The sequence below is a fragment of the Danio aesculapii genome, chromosome 1, assembly GCF_903798145.1.
Source record: "Danio aesculapii chromosome 1, fDanAes4.1, whole genome shotgun sequence".
NCBI classification, from domain to species: Eukaryota; Metazoa; Chordata; class Actinopteri; order Cypriniformes; family Danionidae; genus Danio; species Danio aesculapii.
The window spans coordinates 32,521,720-32,528,018 of NC_079435.1; the positions used below are offsets into that span (position 1 = coordinate 32,521,720).

General features: G+C 31.9%; 1 long non-coding RNA gene across 1 annotated transcript; it reads left to right on the forward strand.

Annotated features, from left to right (window-relative positions):
- The first annotated feature begins 1,184 nt into the window (after nt 1-1,184).
- Nucleotides 1,185-2,568, forward strand: LOC130244931 (uncharacterized). The gene is made up of 3 exons (XR_008839274.1): nt 1,185-1,242; nt 1,410-1,450; nt 2,407-2,568. It is a non-coding gene; the product is annotated as an uncharacterized LOC130244931 (long non-coding RNA).
- Nucleotides 2,569-6,299: the final 3,731 nt, after the last annotated feature.

The following is a 6,299-nucleotide window of genomic DNA, read 5'->3' on the forward strand; positions in this document are numbered from 1 at the left end:
AAAATTAATTTTAAAAATAATAAATGATAAATATGTCTAGCATATTTTTATATTAATGCAACAGAGTACAGTATTTGATTTTTGCTTTAATAATGATTGATTTTGGTGTAATGCATTTATTTAAACATTACAGCAACACACCATACATATTCGTAAATAATTTCATTACAACTGTTAAAGGGACTGTTCAGACAAAAATCTAAATTTCCCATTAATTTACTCATGCACAGCTCATCAAAGATGTAGTTACCCTTTTTCTTCTGTAGAATATTAAAGAAGGGTTTTGGCTGAATCTGTGCTCAATGCTGATTCATATAAATGGCAGCCAATTGATTTTTGTTTTTTAGATTTAAAATACACATACAAACAAGTCTAAATCAATAGCCATTGCACCTGGTGACACCAAAGTCTTGTGAAGTAAAACTACTGGTCTGTGTAAGAAATTGAACATTATTTACTATATTATTAGCTTTAATTTAAAGTCTCCTCAAACAGTACTCATAAATGTCTGCCGTTGATGTGTAGCTTTTTTAGCAAGGAGTGTGCCCTTGCAGAAACGTGACAATACTACAAATGCAATGCAGACATTCGTGAGTATTGTTTGAGGAAGCTTTTGACCAAAAGCCATTAATATTGTAAATAATGTTCAATTTCCCTAATTAATGGTAGATTAAATTTTTGGGAGAACTATCCCTTTAAATCTACAACTGTTCTGTCACATCTTTGGGAAATTTGAGGAAAGACACTTACTGTACATAATATCAGTATCAGTATGCTAATGTATTTTAATATTAAGTGGAAAATCATCCAAAGCAAATGAATTATTTATTTGTGTGTAATTTAAAATGTTGTTTTATGAGATTTCTTTTTATATTTAATGTTTATTAGTAAATTGATTCAATAATACAAAGGCTTAACTTTCTGATGTCAGGAAGAATATAATTTATTATTATTAAAAAAAATTAATTTCACATGTCTTTGGTTGTTTCTCATAGTATAGCAATTGTCCCCATTGTTTGGCAATGTTATGAAAACACCTGAGTGTATTAAGTCCCTAAATTTCATTTATGTATACATTAATTCATGAGAGGCTATGTGCTTGTTTAATTGAATATTATGTTTATTTACAGCAAATTATGTTCTGCTCACCTGACTCATGCAGAGTTCTGTTCTGTTCTTTCATCTAGATACTCCTTGGCAGCCAGTCTTTGTATGGAGTCCACCGTGATCTACTGTATAGAGGTAAAGTTGTCTCTTTTCCCACAGACTATCAGGTACTTTTTAGTATTATTTTCTGGCAACAATGTTTACGTTGTTTTTGATTATGCAATATTATGCGATATCTCATTGCCATGTACAATGTGAAATTCATATAAAAATTTTAATTCTCCTAATTTTTTCACGCACAGCCCATTCAAGATGTAGGAGCCTTTTTTTTCTTCAAACTGTGGTACGTTTACTACTAGTGGTATGCGGACTTCTGTCTAGTGGTACGCAGAACAATTACTAAATAATAAAAGAAAAAATGTTTAAACCTTTGACGTGTACAATAACACCAATGTGACCAGCTCCGGCTGTTCTCTGAAGTGTACAAGCACACTGCTGTGCTTAGAAAATTTAGTGCATCGGGTCATCAGATGCTAAAAAGAATGTATGTTTAAAGTGTGTTTTCGATATATATATAGTTATTTGTTTTGTAAAGCTGCGTGGCTTTCATTTTCGTTTGTTACCTCAGATTTAGGCTAATTTGTCACGAGACTTTCCATGCTTGAAGTTGGAGCTAGAATATTAAAGTTAGTTCTGTGTGCGGTTAATGCAAACTCCACTGTGTACTTATTAAGATGTGATCTTAGTCACCTAATCACGGTAGGCTATTGCCACTCGTATGAATGGATAAATCACGTAGCCTATGAATTGGTCAAGCACTGTATTGATGCTTTAATCCATACCTGTCAGCCTCCCGTTTTTTACCAGGATTCTCCTGGATTTTACAATTTTGTCCAGCGATCATTCCGTTTAAGTATTTCCCCTATTTCTAATCTTTCTATGAAAAGTGAAAGTATCAATGGGCCGATTACAAATGTGCTATAATTGCAAGAGCTGTTCAAGAGAATTATGCTTTCGCTTTACTTAGGCTTGACAACACGTTGAAATTATTATTAAAATAACCACATTAATTCACATAAACATGTATGTTCACTTGACATGTTTATTATGTTATGAATTTTTATGCTTTAGAAGAATCAAAAACTTACATACAGCACCTTTAATTGTTTTTTGTTTATGTTGGCGACCAATCATTACTTGTGAGTAAACAATACAGCAAGATTGTGTAGACAATCTTGTCATAACCAGAATGGTATTACAGCCCAACACTATGATAGTTTTTTGTGTTCATCTTTACAGGGTCCAGTGACTACTAGGGGGTCTCTGCAAACTTTCAATGAGGACCATTAGACTTCTTGAGAAGGATTGGCTCAGGGAAGGATTGACTGCAACCATCTCACCCCAACCCCTGGGTGCATCAGCATTGGATATTATGGGTTAAACCTCCTGTCTATTGTTTAGCTTGGCCTAATGGTTAAAGAAGTGGACTTGTGTTCAGATGGATGAAGATTCAGTCTCAGTACTAGCAGGGATTGTACATGTTGGGATTGAATAACCAGCACTCTCAACACACTCTATACCAGTGGTGGGCAAACTTTTTAGACCTGAGGACCACATTAAGTTTTGCAAACTGTGAAGGGCCACTTTCAAATTCTTCAAAAAATAACTTTATTTATAGTGGCAGTATGCATGAAACCTGTAATATCAGACAGCAACATGTCACATTAACACAAAACAGACTTTTTTATATTATTAAGTCAAATTTACAAGTCAAATTAATTTGCACTGCTATTTATATTTACTTATCAATTATCATAAAACAATAAAATAATCCCTTATAAAGTATAATAATAATAATGTAATAATTTTTACTGTGGAAAATAGAAAAGATATTGTCTGATAGAAAACAAATCTCATATTAACACATTATAAATAATTCTTAAAGTTTACTATTCAGTCAAGTTTACAATAATCTAATTTGCACTGCTTTTAGAATATATCAATCATAATAAAACTTGATAAAACCATAAAACTTTGATAAAATAACTTTTTAAAGTGGATGTGTGCATGGAAAATATATTCTTTGACAAAAACTCATTTAACCAGCTATTATTATATAATTTGAGTCAAATTTACAACAATCTGATTTGAGCTTGTGTTAATATGCTCATATCAATCATAAAACTATGAGATAAAATGAAAGAAGAATCTTAGTCTTTTTTTATTCTAAGTCAAGTTATTACGAGTGTGTTAATGTGAACAATGAGCCTGGTCCCCTCTCTTCGCAAGGGTGTCAAAGTCTGGAGTCGGCTACGATTAAAAACGTGAGGCGCAGCCGGTGGTTAAAACGCGAGGTGTGTAGAGCACATAAGCAGCGCGCAAAACCGTCGCAGCCGATAGTAAAGCGTTCAAAATAGGCACCTCTTAACGCATAAATCGCTTTCCGTGTGATCATCCTTTTAGATTGTAGTCTTTAAAAACAGCAATACTTTCTTAGCATGTTAGACCTACTGCTTTCTGTCCGATATTGGTGAAGTATTTTGTTGTTCATTTTTCCTTAAAACACAACATACAGAGTCAATTTTTCTTATTTTTCCACATGAAACTGACATCCCTTAAAAATTATGTCACGTTTTAAATTTCGCAATTTGCAGTCACACTACAACCTTAGTGTGTCCGAGCCTAAACGAACAACAGTTTGGTGAAGTGATGCCATGTGATGGCAGTATTGCAAGCGGTAAAGTTAGTCTAATTCTGGAACACACTCTCGGATATTAAAATACACTTATAAATTATTTAAAATATTTACAAGTTTGCCTTTACATGTCCACTTAGGGCACTTTTATAATATACTTGTAGTTCATAGTAGTTAAGCTCAAGATCAAGTGTACTCAACTGTGCTGTTTTTTTTTTTTAACTAAAATATGCTACAAAATACATTTTTTAGCATTTTAGTACAATTCAAAGTCTTCTATGCACTTTTAAACTTTTTAAAAAATTTACCGGTACAAAAATACACTTGTTATTCATTCACAGTATAAAATTAACATACAAACAAAAATATGCTAGAACTTTTTTTTTAATCTCACCTTATTTTGGACACACATGGTCCAAAAACAAACGAACTATGAAGACACAAAAGTTAAAACATAAAATTTCACAAATTAAGTCACATACTTGCATAAGATTATGACACCAATAGTTCCACAGGCTAAAGTAAAATCTGATTTTTTCTAGAGTAAAATTTAAGACAGAATTTAATTTTAATTTGTTAGTAATTTTTTGTTATTGTCCGACTCTGTAAACAGTATAATCTACATACACCTGTACATAATCCACAAGCTGCTCCTCTGTTCTCATGGGCTCTACACAGAAGTCATGATCAGTGTTGGGCATCTCTGTGACAAGGAGATTGAGAAACAAGTCAGATAAATTGAATTTACACACCTATCATATGCATGGAGGACAAAACCTGTAAAAACCATAACTAAGTAAATAAATCCATTTTAAAATAGATAAAATATGAAAATGAATGTTTTTTCTTCGTTCAAACATTTATTCATTTTTGAACATTAGTTCCGTATTTACTTTTTCTTTAGCTCAACATGATAACAAGAGGGGTGGCTATCAGTCATCAAAAGGCAGTCTTTATGCTATCATTGGCTTATCTTTTTTTTCTGGCTTCTGATGATTGAAATTATCAGACAACAGGCTAATATCAACAGTAATGTTTGTACATAAATGCAATTTGGTTACCTGGAAGGTCAGTCCTAGGTCGTTTCTGATTTCAAAATCCTCGCTTTCTGAAGTTCTGTCTTCCAAGGAGAATTTGTTATTGGATGTATTCTCTTTATTTTGACGATTAGACCGTGATAGCTGACCCCTCACAGCGCTGCGTTTTTGACTCAAAATTGCCTCAGTGCATCACAGAATTGGGCAGGGCTCCTTCTGCATACTTTGCTTCAGTTTATTGTGAATAGTGCCATTCAAGCACACTTGAACTCAACTGCACAATTACAAAAATAAAAGAAATCTACTATATTTTTTAACAATGTATTCTTTAAAAGTAATTAAATACATATGACATTACCAGTTTATGAGGCAATGATTACATTTTTATCAAATCCAAGAAATAAAACTTTGCAAAAAAGAATTAACAACATCAACACTAGACTACTACTAACCAAAAAGTGAATTAAAATACATATATAAATACACTTACATCTTGTTCTTGAAATGCTTTATTTTTGCACACTGATTTTGTAGTTAATTTGCAGAGTATTATTTTAATACTACTGTAAGTGTCACATTGGGGAAATGCAGTTAAATTTATTTTATTTTTATTTATTTATTTATTTTTTATACCTGCTCCGGGTGTGTGGTTAGTATGTCACTGCTGTGTGTGCACTTGGACGGGTTAAATGCAGAGAACAAATTATGTTTTGGTATGGGTCACCATACTTGGCCACATGTCAGGTCATTTCACATTTAAAATGTAATTAGATCAAATGCCTTATTTTATTTTATGTATTATGATGGCAGGTTACAACTTACAACACCATTTCCAGTAAGTATTTAATGTGAAGTCATTTTAGAACTTGACTAACTATTATGATGCCAACTAAACAACATCAAACATCAAAGCTGGCAACATCCTTACTGCAAAAGTCTTAAAACAATTCATGATGAGTGCAGTTGAGGTGTAACCATGTCAAAATTCTATCAACAACAGCATTTAGAGTAAATAGGATTATTTTATTCAATCTCTTTAATTTGTCTTGTTTTTTTATTTGAATTTGAACTTGAAATGAGCATAGAAAAGCCATCAAATAACCAAGCATATAAATTGAGGTTTTGCCTGTCTGATGCTTCAACAGTTATATGTGGACTTGAGACTGTGTGCTCTTATCTTAGAGGAGCATCAGAGAATGGAGCACCATAATCCTAACTAAAATAGCAATTTTGCTATAATCTTTTAGATTTTAATATTCTATTTTGAAATTATGAAAACATAAATTGTAAAAGTTATATACATAATTACTATAATTGTTACATATAAAACAAATTTGAATAGCAATTTATTATATTCAAATGAGTAAATGCAATACGTTCACAGTGTGCAATTGTTTTGTTTAAAAGAGTGGTCAAACAAATTTATTCTCTATATTTTCTAGAAGCTTCATTAAAATAAG